This window comes from Podarcis melisellensis (assembly GCF_964234715.1).
Source record: "Podarcis melisellensis genome assembly, chromosome: 1".
Taxonomy (NCBI): Eukaryota; Metazoa; Chordata; class Lepidosauria; order Squamata; family Lacertidae; genus Podarcis; species Podarcis melisellensis.
Window position 1 is genome coordinate 13,021,999 of NC_138528.1, and position 17,538 is coordinate 13,039,536.

The 17,538-nt window shown below is 42.7% G+C and overlaps 1 long non-coding RNA gene across 7 annotated transcripts in view; it reads left to right on the forward strand.

The window, feature by feature from the left end:
• Positions 1 to 17,538, forward strand: part of LOC309372739 — a 163,772-nt gene that overhangs the window by 32,900 nt on the left and 113,334 nt on the right. The window contains exon 3 of one of the 7 annotated variants that reach the window (XR_014169656.1): positions 12,161 to 12,472. The exons of 3 other annotated variants lie outside the window; for them this stretch is intronic. This is a non-coding gene — a long non-coding RNA (uncharacterized lncRNA). Of the gene's footprint in view, positions 1 to 5,173; positions 5,875 to 6,624; positions 7,231 to 12,160; positions 12,473 to 15,355; positions 15,646 to 17,538 lie in introns of those variants that run through there. 3 more of the 7 variants (XR_014169657.1, XR_014169658.1, XR_014169660.1) reach the window with 3 other exon arrangements.

Sequence of the window (17,538 nt, forward strand, 5' to 3'; positions counted from 1 at the left end):
GCACTTCTGGGAGTTCTCGGTCCACATACTGCTTGAGCCTTCCTTGTAGAATTTTAAGCATAACCTTGCTAGCGTGTGAAATGAGTGCAATTGTGCAGTAGTTGGAGCATTCTTTGGCACTGCCCTTCTTTGGGATTGGGATGTAGACTGATCTTCTCCAATCTTCTGGCCACTGCTGAGTTTTCCAAATACTAACATTAGAAGATCCATTAAAGAGCATTCCCAAAGCTTTAGAAAAAAATAACAGAATTTGGTGAAGTTTCAGAGTTCAAACTCAATAAAGTAAAAACAAAATTAATGGTTAAGAATATACAGAACCAAGAGAAAACAGAATTAAAGGGAAAAAACAGGTTTAGAGATAGTTAAAGCAAAATATCTGGGTATTGAAATTACGATGAAAAATGTCAATTAATATGAAGACAATTATAAAAAGATTTAGAAAGAAATTTAAAAAGACCTAGAAATCTGGTCAAGATTGAAATTATCACTATGGGGAAGAATATCTGTGTTAAAAATGAATATGCTTCCAAAGTTTCTCTTCCTATTTCAAATGATTCCAATAATAACAAAATATGATTGCTTTGAGAAATGGAGGAAAATTTAGACAAAATTTATCTGGCAAGGAAAAAAGCCCCACATCAAATATAAACTAATGACAGATAGGACAGGGAGAGGAGGTTTCGCCCTTCCAAGTCTAAAAATATATTATGTAGCAGAGTGTACAATTTGGATTAAAGATAGGATTTTGTTAAGATAAATTAGATATTTTGGATATAGAAAATTTTGACAATAGATATCTGGCCTACAATAAAGTTAAAGTCCATAAAGGTTTTACAAATCATATACAGTGGTACCTCTGGTTACGAACTTAATTCGTTCCAGAGGTCCGTTCTTAACCAGAAATCGTTCTTAACCTGAGGTACCACTTTTAGCTAATGGGGCCTCCTGATGCCGCCACACAATTTCTGTTCTCATCGTGAGATAAAGTTCTTAACCCGAGGTACTACTTCCGGGTTAGCGGAGTCTGTAACCTGAGGTGTTTGTAACCCAAGGTACCACTGTAATCAGAGGTGCACTGTATAAGGTTTAGACTGCTTATCAATCTTTGTTACAACTATACACACCATGATGGCTATCACCACTAGAGGCCTTTTCAGCTAAAAAACTAAATATGACTGGAAATTTGGGAACATACAGTCAATTATTAAGGGAGGACCGGGGACAACCAAAGTTGAAAACATTTGTAGAAATAAGGCATTATATCACAGACTGGCTCCAATATCAGCAATTAAGCAACGAGGATTTGGGAAAGAAGATTTGTTATTACAAAAAGTTTTATTAGGAAGTAATCAAAAATTATTATCAAGAGTTTATGATTTATTATTGGAATGGAGTTTAAAGGATGACCAAGTAAAAGAAGTACAGATTAAATGGGCACAGGACATTGGGTACGTAATACAATTGGAGCAGTGGGAAAGGCTGTTAAAGAATGATATAAAATTTACTGCATGCTATACTATAGAAGAAAATATAATGAAAACGTTTTACAGATGGCATATAACCCCAGTAAAACTTTCCAAAATATACAAATCAAACTCCAATTTATGTTGGAAATGCAAGGAGGCAGAGGGCACACTGATACATCTATCGTGGGGCTGCGGAAAAGTTTTTAAAAGGGGGGGGGTATAATTAATGAGGAAATAGAAAAGATGTTCAGAGTTACTTTAGAGAGAAAAAACAGAGGTATATCTACTGAGTATAATAGGTAAGGGACGCAGGTGGCACTGTGGGTTAAACCACAGAGCCTAAGACTTGCCAATTCAGAAGCTCGGCGGTTCGAATCCCTGCGACGGGGTGAGCTCCCGTTGCTCAGTCCCTGCTCCTGCCAACCTAGCAGTTCGAAAGCACGTCAAAGTGCAAGTAGATAAATAGGTACTACTCTGGAGGGAGGGTAAATGGCATTTCCGTGCACTGCTCTGGTTCACCAGAAGTGGCTTAGTCATGCTGGCCACATGACCCGGAAGCTGTACGCCGGCTCCCTCGGTCAATAAAGCGAGATGAGCGCCACAACCCCAGAGTCGGTCACGACTGGGCCTAATGGTCAGGGGTCCCTTTACCTTTTATAATAGGTAAAGAAATACCACAATACAGGAAAACATTATTTTTATGCGCAACTGCTACAGCAAGGTTACTTCTCGTGAAAAATTGGAAAGGGAAATATATACCCACAAAGGAGGAACTGATTGGGGATGCAGGCAAGGCTACAACTGCACTTTCCCCAAAACATTATACTAATGAAGAGAAAAGGGTGGCTAATTTTCCAAATCAATGGCCAAGGTGGGTTCAGAAGTGGCCGTGCCTTGATTGTGGGTTATGAAGTTTATTCAAGTTGAACTCAAGGAATGTGTTTTGTGTCTCTAATGATCTGTGTAACATGCTGCAACCGAAATACCTTGAAATTTTGGTTTGGAGCTCGCAGACCACCCCTGTCACACCATTGGAAGAATGTGTTAATACTTCTCCTGTGTCTTTTCCCAGGTGAAATAAAGTTATATCACATATATTTCTTGGAACTTTGAAGTGTCAGGCATAGCTCTAATGGCTTTAGCCCAAACGTAGCAGAGTTTTCCTGCACAGCAAAGAAGCTAGTTGAGGTGGAAATGACTTGTCAGCTAGACTCAGAATAACTATTTACAGGATTTATTAAAAGGAAAAATAAAACCAGCAGAGTTTCTGCATACAAAGCAAAGCAAAATAAATCCTTTCTTTCTCTCTCTCTACACAGCACTCCTAACTCCTAACACACCCTCTCTAACACAAACTGTGCTAGCATTCCTAGATAACAGAGTTGAGTGCTGGCCGTTAACCAATCAGAGTAAGTAGTTTCTAGGTCAAGCAGACCTTGGCTTTCTGCCAAGAGCAAATTGACACGGCCTTGAGTTAATTGTGTGAAGCCAGAATCTGTAAGTTTCCATGAGAATCAATTAACAGAAACTGAACAATATTAAGATGACCTTAACAGATTGGTGAACTGGGCCAAAACTAATAAAGTAAATTACAATACGGATAAATGTAAGGTTCTACACCAGCTACACAAATATAAGATAGGGGACACTTGGCTTCCCAGTAGTACATGTTAAAAGGATCTAGAAGTCTTAGTAGACGACAAGCTTAACACAAGTCAACAATGTGCTGCAGCACAACAACAACAGCTAATGCTATTCTAGGCTGCAGCAACAAACAGTGTCTTGATCAAGGGAAATAATAGTACCACTCTGTGGGTTAAACAACAGAGCCTAGGACTTGCCGATCAGAAGGTCGGCGGTTCGAATCCCCACGACAGGGTGAGCTCCTGTTGCTCGGTCCCTGCTCCTGCCAACCTAGCAGTTCAAAACCACATCAAAGTGCAAGTAGATAAATAGGTACCTCTCCGGTGGGAAGGTAAACGGCGTTTCCGTGCGCTGCTCTGGTTCGCCAGAAGCGGCTTAGTCATGCTGGCCACATGACCCAGAAGCTGTACTCCGGCTCCCTCGGCCAATAAAGCGAGATGAGCGCTGCAACCCCAGAGTCAGTCACAACTGGACCTAATGGTCAGGGGTCCCTTTACCTTTATTCTGTTTTGGTCAGACCACACCTGGAGTCCTTTGTCCAGTTTGGGGCACCACAATTTAAGAAAAATAATAACAAGCTGTAATGTGTGCAGAGGACGGCAACCAAGATGATCAAGGATCTGGAAACCAAGGATTTAAAGGAATGGTTGAGGCAGTTGGGCCTGGAAAATAGGAGACTGGGAGGAGATATGATAGCTATCTTCATATATCTCAAGGGCTGTCATATGGAAGATGGAGCAAGCTTGTTTTTCTCCTGCTTTGTAGGGTTGGACCTGAACCAATGGCTTCAAGTTACAAGAAAGGAGATCCTGACTAAACATCAGGAATAACTTTCTGATAGCAAGAGGCTTTTGACAGCAGGATAGTGGCATGTCTACAAGTTAATACGTCCTGCAGCACTTGTGAGAAGGACATATTTATATGATCTGATGCTTGTCCCTTTGAAATATATAGCAGTGGCAATGGGAGAAAGGAAGCGTTCGCTGCTTCCATAAATTTAGCAAGGCATCACTTGGGGGTACTGATCCTGTTGCAACCATCAAGAGTCCTCTGTTTGCACTGCTGAAATGACAACACAGTATCAGGCAGAGGGAAAAGGTGTATGAGATCCTTATCGGCTGTAAACCTCTGTTGTTCCATGAATCCACAATGAGCCGACATTAGTTTTGTAGCAGTAAAGGGCCTGTGCCATTAAGAGTGCAACTGTTTTAATACTCTTTGTGGCTTGTGGGTCAGTTTGGGGATATAACTATAAATGGAAGTTTGCTTAGCTGCACACTATAAATCTCAAAGAGCAGTGCTGGCCGATGAGCTGTGCTATTGTCTTTTACTGCATACATCAGGAGAGGGATTACAGTAAGTAATTTGTTTTGGAAGACTGGTGCCTCTAATGGGCCATGCCTGATAGTGTTGAAAGGTTGTGATTAGGTACAATCCACCGAGGTGGTCTTTCAGTACGCAACTCCAGAATGGGGTGGGGGAGGAAAAAATGGACTTTTGTTGCTTTTATTTTATATATATATATATATATATATATATATATATATATATATATATATATATATCTCTTCTTTACAGCATCATCTGTTTAGGTTTCTTCCAAAGCCAGGAGCAAAATGCTATAAAAGGCCATTTGCCCAAATCTTATCATACATACACACATACACACAATTCCACTGCCTCCCCTCCTCCTGAACAGAAGTGAACGTCCCTAATCTATTGCACAATTCATTCAGAAACGAGGAAATCCTGTAAATGGAGCAAATCTGCAAACCTCTAGTAAATCAGCAAGATGCCTGCATGTCTCTGACATGATAAGTGCATGCAATTCACCTGGGCCGTCTCTGAGTTCTTAGAGGAGACCTGCAACTGGAATAGATTCTTCTCTATTATAAGGCTTCCCCCACCCCCCTCTTCGCTGCTGCCTACTCTGAACATGGGCATGCTTACTGGAGATCAAAGGCTTCTCAGTGCACACATTGATGTTCTGTCAAAGATGCATAGGGGACCCCCTTATTATGAGCCAGGAAGTTGTGGTTGAGCAGGACTTCCCTTGAACCTAGGAGGATCTCAAGGAGGCCTCTTGCCTGACTTCACAGCATGGATGGAGGCATTAAGCAGCATTAGCCAGACCAGATCGAAGGAGGGCACACCTTTCCGTTCTTATGTCTGTCATTAATCTTCGCAATGTTTGAGTACCAAGAGAACCAAATTGGACAGCAGACCTTTCTCATCTCATTGATTTTTGAAAACTGAGCTCCAACAAGAAAAAAAATATGTAAGTTTTACTCTGCTCTTAAGTACCTTCACAGCTAAGAATGTTGTCTTTATTTACATGGTGGATCTGAAAATCAGTTTTACTCAAGAAATATAAATGTCCTAGGAAAACACTAGCTGACTATGGGTTGCATGCAACTGCTAAAATTACTGGATTTAAATTAGTCTTGCTTCCTAATTTAAGTGAGTCAACTCTGAGTATGGCTGGCATTAGATGCAACTATGATTGAATAGCCATTCCAATAGGCTATTAGCTCACCGATCGTTCTAGTAGGATTTCAGCTCACAGATCGTTTCGGTAGGATTTCAGCTGTAATGAGGTTCCCTACCCTGGTACAGACAATATTCAGACAGTGCTCAGCAGCTTTGTATATTGACTCAGCAGATAGTTAAGTGAACCAAGAAACCAACATGGAATCGCTTTGTACTCTAGACCTCTCCTGCTCGATAGTCTAAAATGTGTCTTTGATTAGAACCACAATCCATAAACGAGAAGAGTTCTTACCATGTATTTATTCAATATTCAAAGAGAGAAACAAAAGAAAGCAGTCTATCTTAGATAGTGGTGTTGCTCCCAGTGAGTCCCACCCCTCTGTCTCTCCTATTCTATGCAGCGGCAGAGGAAGCCACTTGGGTGACATCATCTCCTCCCTGCGGATCACTGCCCTTTTGAAGAAGAAAATAACACTCTTCCCCCCCCCCCCAATGGTACTGTTTTTGCTGTAGAAAAATGAAGTCCATGAATTACAACACAGCTCTGGCTGTTTATCCTGATATTCTTGACAAGAGGTATCTGCAACAAAATGTTGCAGCGTGGACAGGTACACCCTTCAGGGTTCCCTCCACCTGCGTCATTTCCCATTATTCCTCTACACTATTCCCTTTCCCCCATTTTTCTTCTCAACAATCAGCAGGCATTCTGTGACTGTCAAGTGAGCTCAAAACTCACGGCACTTTTTGCAGCTTTCCCCCATTTTGATCCCCTGCTCCAGCAAAGGAGTTTATTTTGCTTTGCTTTTTAATACTTGGGCTTCCCCTGAGCCTCCTAACACCTCCCTTTTGCACAGGGCTGGTGCTGTTTCAGCTGCACAAGAATCCACGCTTGGAGAACGAGCCTACTATCAAGCACGTAGGGCAGATGTTATTTTGGCAAACCGTAGTTCATGTCTCTCCTAATGCCGGAGGTAATCTTCCCTTGTTGAGCTTCATAAGACACTGGGGCCTTTCTCAATTTCAGCCTCCACTGGACAATGCCCGTAGTGCTGCGTGTTCCAGAGACACCTGTAAACTCCACAGTACATGACTGCACACCTGGAGCTCGGGCTGCATAATAATGATTATCTGTGTTGGCAAGATAGAGACCTGATCCTCTGGGCTACCAATTTTCTCGCCAACTGTTTCGATGCAAAGGATATTTCATGTGGAATCAGGCCCACACGCTTCTGGGAACTCAAAGGCCTCCGTAAGATACCCGCTCGGCATCTCTCACATTTTTCCGGATGTACGTACTGCTATTGTCCTACAGCTTTCTTATTAGAAATTCTGCACTAATCTTCAGCTGAGCTGCAGTAACCCTTCATGGAAGGTGAATCCCTTTAATCCTTCCTTCCCCATGAAAAACTGTGAAGCCCTGCCCTTCGAGGAGATGGAACCAGAGTCCTGCAACTTCAGATTGTGGAGCAAATATCCAAAGCTGCCTCTTTAAGCAGTTTTCCTTGCTGCATTGATACAGCGAGTTGCTCCAGGGCAATGTTTTGCCATTTCCTTTCTACACTTGACAAATTTTAATGCTTATATTGCTGGGATGGGTGTCTGCACGGTGTCATTAAACCCTTACCATTGCGGCCTTGTTTGAAGGCCGCTTTGTTAGGTCTAGTTAGCTTTCAGTACGTTGAGCTAACAGCAGGATGTGGCCGAGTTCAGAGTTTGGGAGGGAGAGGCTGCGGTGGTGGGACTAAGGCAGAATGTCTACTTGGAAGGGCAAAAGAAAGGTACAAGTAAGGAGGGAATGGAATATTATGGTGAGGAGGCGAGCCCTGGCACATGAGGGGGACTTTTACCAAGAGTACCCGGCTGCCATCTTGGTACTTCGGTGAGTGGGGAAGCCATATCTCAGGCTCAGCACAAGGGTCAACACGACTGGGTGGCTCTTAATGGCCCAAGTCCTAAGAAAGGTCCATAGCCTGCCCTGCTGCCAATTTCAAATGCCTCGGCAGTAGAAGTGGGGTATTTTAATATTTTGTTGGAAGCTGCCAAGAGTGGCTGGGGAAACCCAGCCAGATGGGCAGGGTATAAATAATCAATTACTATTATTATTGTTGTTATTATTATTATTATCTCTAAAAATTCCTGTATTGCAGGGGGGTTGGACTAGATAAGCCTCCCGACTCTACAAATTCTATGATTTTATACTCTTTATGATTTTATTTTTTAATCCAGTCTGTTTCTAAGTCTGTGTTCTCTCTACACTTTGATCTGTGTTTAAGTTCCAAGCTGCTCTGTACAAAATGAAATTCCATGGTCCCCATTCGCTATCACGGAGGACCTGAAAACAGCTATAACTCCCCTCCCCCTTTTGGCCAAAGTGGATAAAATTTGCAGACACATCCATTCTGGATTAAGCCTGCCAAATAGCCGAGAAATAGGTCCAGGGCCTTTTGTGGAGGAACATCCCTCCATAATCCATATGAGGCCAACCAAAATTCCAAAATCCATATTTGTTTCATGAGATGAGTAGGGTTGGCCCTAATCATTGCCTGGATGGGAAATCACCTGGGAATTGTGAGTGTTCTGCTCTGAGTACCATGATGGAAGAAAGCCTGAAGAGAAATGTGCATTATTATTGTTGTTGTTATTGCTTAGACCTCATTTATACCCTCACCTGAAGTGGTATTTTGGAAAGGGGTGTTGTGAACACTTGTGTGCTCTCAGTCTAATGGCTTCCACTGTAGGTGTGAAGGAAATATGGGGACATTCATGCTTCTCCAGCCTGCATATGAATGGGCTGCTTTAGGTGAGACTTAATAACAGCTGAAGGCTACCAGTAGGTAATACAAGTAATTTGTATTCCATCTCTGGACTTCCTGCTTTCATATCAGGGTTGAAGATCCCAGTCCACTCCAAAAGGCTATCATTAATCTTAATTCAGCCTTCATCTACCTTAATACATATCTCATGTCCTCCCCCCTTGCTCTTAAACTGAGTTCAATCTTCCTGGCTCAAGATGAATTCATCAGCCTCCTACAGCAGCAGGGACTATTAAGGAATATTTCAGTCTTTGGAGATCAATTGACTTGGATTTTTTTCTCCTCCACAGGCTTCTTGGTTTTGAACACACAGAGCTGCCTTTGGTCCACTTGGCCTAGCACTGTTTACTCTGAACGGCAGCAGGTCTCCAAGGTTTATAACTGGAGATGCCCCCGGGAATTGAATCTAGATCTCTTGGATCTCTTGCCACAGAGCAATGGGTGATAAAGGGAGATAATTCAGTTCACATTTGAAGGCAAGCTGATCCGGTTTGCATTCTGAAACAGTTTGTGAACCGAAACACAGGCATCCTCCAGAATCTGCATTTCCCCAGATTTCGCAGTGCAGTCCATCAGCCAATGGGTGTGTTCAGAAATTCATGGATTAGGGTAATGTGTGCACAAAAATGTTAGTGAAAATGCCATTGAAAATGCAAATGCAGAAGAAGCTTATTTATTGCACGTGTAACAGTGCCGGTTCCACAGATTGAAGAAGTCAAGGGATTTATATACTAATAGTAACCTGGCAACCTGTTCAGAGCTCTGAGCTGTTATATGGGGGTTGAACGAGATGACCCTCATGGTCCCTTCCAACTCTACAATTCTATGATTCTGTCTTGGCAAGGTCTCACCCTTCTGGGCTTCCAGAGACAAGGCTGAATCCAGAAGTACCCCAGGCTGTGAACCAGCCCCTTCATTTTAACTCAGAGGTCAGCAAACATTTCAGCAGGGGGCCGGTCCACTGTCCCTCAGAACTTGTGGGGGGCCAACTACATTTTGGAAAAAAAATAAAATAACAAATTCCTATGCCCCACAAATAATCCAGAGATGCATTTTAAATAAAAGGACACAGTCTACTCATGGAAAAAATCACCAGGCAGGCCCCACAAATAACCCAGAGATGCATTTTAAATAAAAGGACACATTCTACTCATGTAAAAACACACCGATTCTGGGACCATCTGCGGATCGGATTTAGAAGGTGATTGGGCTAGATCCGGCCCCCGAGCCTTAGTTTGTCTACCCATGTTTTAACTTATCTAGCATGTACTTCCTGAAGCAGGACTCAAACTGAAGTGCAGCAAGCCTTCAAAATTTGCACATCCCCGAGCTTGCCAATGGATTCTCCAGCCAATGTAAAAATGCATCTATCTGGGAAAAGCGCATGCTGAAAAGTGTGCTGTAATGAAATCCACATACAGTGGTACCTTGGGTTAAGTACTTAATTCGTTCCGGAGGTCCGTACTTAACCTGAAACTGTTCTTAACCTGAAGCATCACTTTAGCTAAAGGGGCCTTCCACTGCTGCTGCGCCGCGGGAGCCCGATTTATGTTCTCATCCTGAAGCAAAGTTCTTAACCTGAGGTACTATTTCTGGGTTAGCAGAGTCTGTAACCTGAAGTGTATGTAACCTGAAGTGTATGTAACCCAAGGTACCACTAAACGGCCTCAGTCCAGTATACCTGAAGGAGCGTCTCCACCCCCATTGTTCTACCCGGACACTGAGATCCAGCACCGAGGGCCTTCTGGCGGTTCCCTCACTGCGAGAAGCCAAGTTACAGGGAACCAGGCAGAGGGCCTTCTCGGTAGTGGCACCCTCCCTGTGGAACGCCCTCCCACCAGATGTCAAAGAGAACAACAACTACCAGACTTTTCGAAGACATCTGAAGGCAGCCCTGTTTAGGGAAGCTTTTAATGTTTGATGTATCACAGTAGTTTAATATTCTTTTGGAAGCCGCCCAGAGTGGCTGGGGAAGCGCAGCCAGATGGGCGGGGTATAAATAATAAATTGTTGTTGTTGTTGTTATTATTATTATTATTATTATTATTATTACTTTTTAAAGAGGGGGAAATTGTTTGCAAAAATGTGTTCATTAAGAAAAATTGTGTGCAAAAATATGGGGAAGGGTTTTGCATCGGAGAGAAATGGAGAAAAGTCTAGATGGACCGCTTTGTGCGCCCCTGCTTTCAAGCCTGATCTTGAGCTTCTTGGCCACCGTAAACAAGAGAATGCAGATCGGATCCTCAGTGTCCTTCCAGCAAGGCAATTCCGATGCGTCCCACATCACCATTGCATCCAACGCCAGCCACTGCCCCCGCTGCAATATGTCTCCCTCCCATGTCGGCGAAACACAATTGTTTGAGAAGAGACAATCCCTCTCTCTGCAGAGGCTATGCCACATCCTCATTCATCACCCTCAAGTGATCGCAACCAAATTACTCTTTGCCAGTGCCACTCATTTTTCAGCCCTCTCGCTAATTCTCCAAGGCTCGTTAAAATGCTGCGAGCAAAGGTGCCCTTCTGATCTTTCCAAACATTCTCTAAATGGTTTGAATTTATTCATTGGACTACTCTCATCCCGGGTCATTTCTCCCCCTCTCCATCTCTCCCTTTCTCTCCCCGACCACCCCAACCCCCGTCTGTGTCTCATTGACTTTTAAATTTTCATTAAAGCTGCAGCATCTCCTTTTGTCTGAAGCCAAGTATGCCGCGGGGGGGGGGGGGGGAGTTGCCGCTTGGAGAAATGTAAAGAAGCAACAGGGAGAAGCAGACACTTTACGCAGCAATCGAAGCCCAAACAAAAGACTTCAGCCCATGTACAAGTGGTATGATGTAGGGATTCAGCTGAGATCTGAACACAGATTTACACGAACCCACGCCCTCTCTCACAATTGTTCTTCCACCTAGCAGCCAGATGAGTGGGGAAGGCCAACTCATTCATTCTATGGCACGGAGCAGCTTCTTTGGTGATGCGGATCATGGTACTTAAGGTAACTAGCCAGTCAGAAACATTGCCTAAACAAAGCGACTGTTTGGGCAAGCTTGCTCTCATACCTTCTACCCCAACAGATAAAGCAGCCCAATAACTGTCTATAAAGAGCTACTCAGAAACAAGCACAGTGGAACCTCGGGTTACAGACGCTTCAGGTTACAGACTCCGCTATCCCAGAAATTGTACCTCAGGTTAAGAACTTTGCTTCAGGATGAGAACAGAAATCGTGTGGTGGCAGCAGGAGGCCCCATTAGCTAAAGTGGTGCTTCAGGTTAAGAACAGTTTCAGGTTAAGAACGGACCTCCAGAATGAATTAAGTTCTTAACCCGAGGTACCACTGTACCCACATTCTACTTTCCTGGTATAGACAATACTGAACTAGATGGACCAGTGATCAGTCTTGATATAAGGCAGCTTCCAGTGTTCGGTGATAGAGAACATGCTTTGCATCAAGGGTGGGGAAGCTTGTGGTTCTCCAGATGTTGTTGGACTCAAGTTCTCATCAGCCCCTAGCATGTTTTTCTAAATTCAGACGGTCTCCATCTCTTGGATCCTTCACAGAAAGGCTCTTCACTTTTAAAAGAAGGTCATGGCTGAACGAAAAGCTATACATATATATCAAGACTGAAATAGAGAGGGAAGAGAAGAGGGGATCTTTGCTAATGTAGTGTACTGAACCTCTCATTTGAGAGAGGCTGATTCATTTAAGATTCAAAGCCTTCTTACATCTCTGTCTCCTGTATATTGGATTTCAGAGCTGAGGAGAGCTAGAGGAGGAAATGGACGGGTGTTGTAAGTCAATAAAGGTTAGAGCAAATGCCAGGCTGATTGAGAGGTTGAAACAGCACCAACCAATGTCATTCTGAAAACAATGCGCCTTGAACAAACTCCAATTAAACAAAAACTTCCAGAGCTTCGGATAAAGGATGTTTCCATTACCTCCTCTAAGACTAAGTGACAATATATTGCAGTTCTTCAGGTTTTAGTTATTTATTTTATTTCATAAAACGTATTCACTGCTGAAATATGGGGGGAGGGTGGACCTCAAAGTTGAAACCCCCAAAAGAAAACCCAATAAAATTATCACTTTAAAAGAAAATACGGCAATAATTTAAAACATATAGAAAGTTAAAACAACAATAGACTGGAACAAATTAAAGCTCACATTAGCTTTCAATTATTATTATTATTATTATTATTATTATTATTATTATTATTATTATTATTATTGCCCCACCCTCCCCAGCCAAGGCCAGGCTCAGGGCGGCTAACAAGCAATAATAAAAACAAGTTGAATAAATACAACTTAAAAACAAGATTAAAATACAACAAGTAAAATACTGAAACATTAAAATATTAAAATGCAGCCTCGTCACAGGAGGAGAAAGGAAAAAGAAAAAAGAAAGAGGGGGAGGGAATCAAATTGGCTCCAAGCCAAAGGCCAGGCACAACAACTCTGTCTTACAGGCCCTGCGGAAAGAAATCAGATCCTACAGGGCCCTGGTCTCACGAGGCAGAGCGTTCCACCAGGCCGGAGCCAGTGTTGAAAAGGCCCTGGCTCTGGTTGAAGCTAATCTAACTTCCTTAGGGCCCGGGACCACTAGGGTGTTGCTATATATGGACCTTGAGGCTCTCTGTGGAGCATACCAGGAGAGGCGGTCCTGTAGGTACGAGGGTCCTAGGCCATGAAGGGCTTTGAAGGTCAAAACCAGCACCTTAAATCTGACCCTGTACTCCACCAGGAGCCAGTGCAGCTGGAAAAGCACTGGGTGAATATGCTCCCATGGCAGAGACCCCGCGAGGAGCCTCGCTGCTGCATTCTGCATTTCTAAACACCTGGGTAGACTTGATTTTTATCAGGTCTAAAAATAATGCATTGAAGGCACTTGCTTGATATCAATAGGCAGGGAGTTCCGAAGTGAGGTGCTGCCACACTAAACGAGTTCTTACAAAAGCAGAACAAATACTATGGGGCACCTGTAATAGTGCCAATTCTACTGATGAAAGCGGTTGTGTGGGCACATATGGAGTAAGACAATCTCGTAGATAAACTGGCCCCAAGTTGTTAAAGGTTTTATATACTAATAGTAGCACCTTGAAGTTAACCCAGTAGCAAACTGGCAACTGTGCAAATCTCTGCACTGGATTTTGCACATATGACTTGAGCATATGGGACCATTGGTCAGTGTAGCTCAGCAGTGATTCTTCAAAGATATTCCCATAGCTACAAAGAGATGCCAGAGGTTAAACCTGGTACAGTCTGCAAGCAAATGTATGGATGACTACTAGCCATGATGACTGAGTTTTTTGTTTTTGACAAAATAATAATCGTACATAAATATGAATAAAAATGTGCACCCCACCACCGAGACCATTCCATTTTAACTATCCCACCTCCCAAAATTTCAACGCCTTTTGCAATGGTTTGACCCCTTTTCATTTCAACAGTACAAATTCTACCAACACCCTCCCTCAAAATCATTTCTCCTGCATATTCCTCGTCTTACCTTAATGGAACATGTTAGTTTATCATTAATAGCTATATCCCACACCTCTTTATACAATTCTTCCATTTTACATTCTCCCTGCCCCTTCCACTTCCTAGCTATCATAATTTGTGCAGCTGTCAATAAATTTGCAAGCAAGTCCTTCATAGCCTGCAAACCTTCCACCCCATCGCAAATTGATAATAATGCCACCTCTGGACTTTCAGTCAGTTTTAACCCAGTAATTTGTGTTATCTCCTTAAACATGCTTTGCCAGAAAATATTGTACATATTTACACCTCCACCACATGTGAACATAATTCCCGGTTTCCTGGCATCCCCTCCAACATAACACCAAATATTCCTTGTTTATTTGATTTAATCTGTCTAGTGTTAAATACCATCTCCAAACTAATTTATAATAATTTTCTGTAAGTGATGGGAGTCAATCAATGAAATTTTATTATTATTTTCATATTGAGATATTTGTAGAATAAACTTGGAAGAAATTCTTCCAACTTTTCTTCTTTTCTCTTAATTTTTTCTTCTTTTTTTCTTTTCTTTTCTTCTTTTCTTCTCTTTTGTTCCTATATATATGTGTGTGTGTGCTTATTTGAAATATATATGCATGTATTTGCAATATTTTGCTTATATTTTGCAACAATTATGTTAAATAAAATTTTAAAATATTTTAAAAATATATATAATAAATTTCTTATATTCTTACAGACATTTTCAATGTACGATTCTCCCATATTTTCCCCCGGCCTTTGACTATCTATATGCCCTGTTGTCTCCTTTCCCCACACCTCTTTTAATTGATCTTGATTCTCTATTTCTACTAATATTTTATAAAATGACTGAGTTCTGTTGCTTCCGAATTCCTGCTGCTAAGAATCACGTGGGTAGAGTGCTGTTGAGCTCAGGTCCTACTTCCTGGCATCCCATAGGCTTCTGGTTGGCCACTGTGAGAAAAGGATGCTCGGTTAGATGGGTCCTTGGCCTAACTCAGCAGCCAGGCTCTTTGTCAACAGAAGAGCTGCAGCTCAGTGGCAGGCAGGACGAAAAAGAGAGAAAGGTTGTTTTTGTTGCTGAAGTGGAAAATTTCCACCGTTATAAATGAGGAGGAGTTTTACGCAGATCCAATTACAGTAAAACTCTTATTAAGCAGCCGCATTCCTGAACAAACGGTACTCACTTGGAAACAATATGATAATTAAACCATTGACATTTTGAAGCCACTAAGTCAGAGAGAACTTTAAAAATTCCAATTTTGAGTTTGCACGACTCTAATGCGCTACTTAATTGAGGTGTACTCAACTAGCAAAGATCGGGTTATGGGTGGGGGAGAAGGAGAAGGGCGGCCTTCTGCATCTTCTCTTGCGGTGAAGCAGTCAAGACCTCTAGCTGAAAAGTATTTACAATATGTAAACCTGCTTTCCTTCCATTATTCTCTGCTAACAGTGCTTCCACAGCTCATTATTTCCAACATGAAATAGCACTTAATGAATCCTGAATGATGGCGGAATGACTGCGGAAGAGCTTATGACATTGCCTACAAACTCCCTAATGAATCCTTTCTGATTGCCGTCACCGCTTTGAAATTCAAATGAATTCTTATCGATTGCTGGGCGACAAGCACGTTTCTTTCTAAACAGTCATGCAGACAATGCATTCATCACCTTTGCTGAAGGATCAACATTTGCACCTGGAATTCTCCACCCTTATTCCTGGGCAGAGAAACTCCTGGTGCTGGGTGCTAATTTTGCTGCATATTCACAGGGATGGAATGGTATGCTCCCCAAAGACTCACAACAAAGAACATTCTCGGGGGGGGGGGTGTATCACTGAAATTTCAGCCCTGGCTTCATAGAATAGGGTCCTGCTTTGCAGAGGGCATCCATCAGTTTGAAAGGATGTCAGGGAACTGCTTTCTACCTGAAGATAAAATAAACCATAAAGTAAACCTGGGTCCCTGAAACCGTATGTCAACAGTGATCAACAGGACAACAAACTCAGCAGACAACCCAGTGGCCCAGTCGCCATCTCCCTCATTACGGTGAGATGGCTGCATTGCAATTCCAATTGCAATAATTATTTCTAAAATTATGCTTATACATATATATTTGCAGATGCAAAATTTATAAAAGTCCTCTTTTGCACTGGTGCATTTCTTCTTTTCAAGTGAGGCATAGTTGGCTACTGTGCTACCTATGACTGAACCCATGGCATAATAAAGGCGCACAACAAATAAATGCTGCCCCTATGACACACTACTTCCTGATGCACCCCTGATGTTGTAGGCCATGTTGCCTGTTGAATCATACACACCCTCCAACACTTTGATGCCAAAGTCCGGGACGCATCTTCCTGTTTTTTATCACAAAAGCACAGCAGTCATTTGGGTTGCTGTAACTTTGTGCCACATCCCCCCCGCCCCAAAAAAGGATTGGTTTTTATCAGGCACGATGCCCCAAAACACATGTTTTGGTTTACTGTGCAAGATTGTGCCCCCCAAAAGCACTTTCTTCAGGGGGTAAAAGGTTCCATTCTCTCACAATAAAAAAATGGGGTGTCCCAGTTTTACCAGGACACTTCCGGGGTATGGTCACATTGAAAATAACTAGTCCAGCATTTGGTTCGCTTAGTGGCCAACCAGATGCCTGCAGAAAGCCCACAAGCAGGTAAAAGGTAAGGCCCTTTGGACGGTTAAGTCCAGTCAGAGGCGACTATGGGATTCCGCTGCTCACCTCACTTCAGGCCAAGGGAGCTGGCATTTGTCCACAGACAACTTTCCAGTTTAGAAGACATTTAATTCTGTTGGGAGCCGCCAAGAGTGGCTGGGGAAACCCAGCCAGATGGGTGGAGTATAAATAAATAATACAGTGGCACCTTGGGTTAAGAACCTAATTCGTTCTGGAGGTCCATTCTTAACCTGAAACTGTTCTTAACCTGAAGCACCACCAGCTAATGGGGCCTCCTGCTGCTGCTGCGCCGCCAGAGCATGATTTCTGTTCTCATCCTGAAGCAAAGTTCTTAACTCGAGGTACTATTTCTGGGTTAGCGGAGTCTGTAACCTGAAGCATATGTAACCTGAAGCATATGTAATCCAAGGTACCACTGTAATAATAATAATAGTATTATTATTATTAATAATAACGATGATGATGATTTATTATTATTAGGGCAGCAAGACTTCTGGTGTAACGGAACACCGTGATGAGTGCCAAAGCACACGGAAACGCCATTTACCTTCCCATCACAGCAGTACCTATTTATCTGCTTGCACTGGTGTGCTTTTGAGCTGCTAGGTTGGCAGAAGCTGGGACAGAGCAACGGGAGCTCTCCCTGTTGCAGGGATTCAAACCGCCAACCTTCTGATCAGCAAGCCCAAGTGGCTCGGTGGTTTAGACCACAACACCACCCGCTGTTCTCCTCAGTTGTGATTCCTTCCAAGTGGTATTCAAAGGCCTACTGCCTCTGACAGTGGAGGTAGAGCTGTTGTGGTGATGGCTTAAAGGGACACACAGGACCTCTGGGTTGATAGTTTGCAAACCTAAGCTCACTATAAAGAGTCAGAGTGGGCCATGAAGCACACCTCAAACCCCTTGTCAAGTGCTGAAATGGTTATATATTTGACCTTTCTA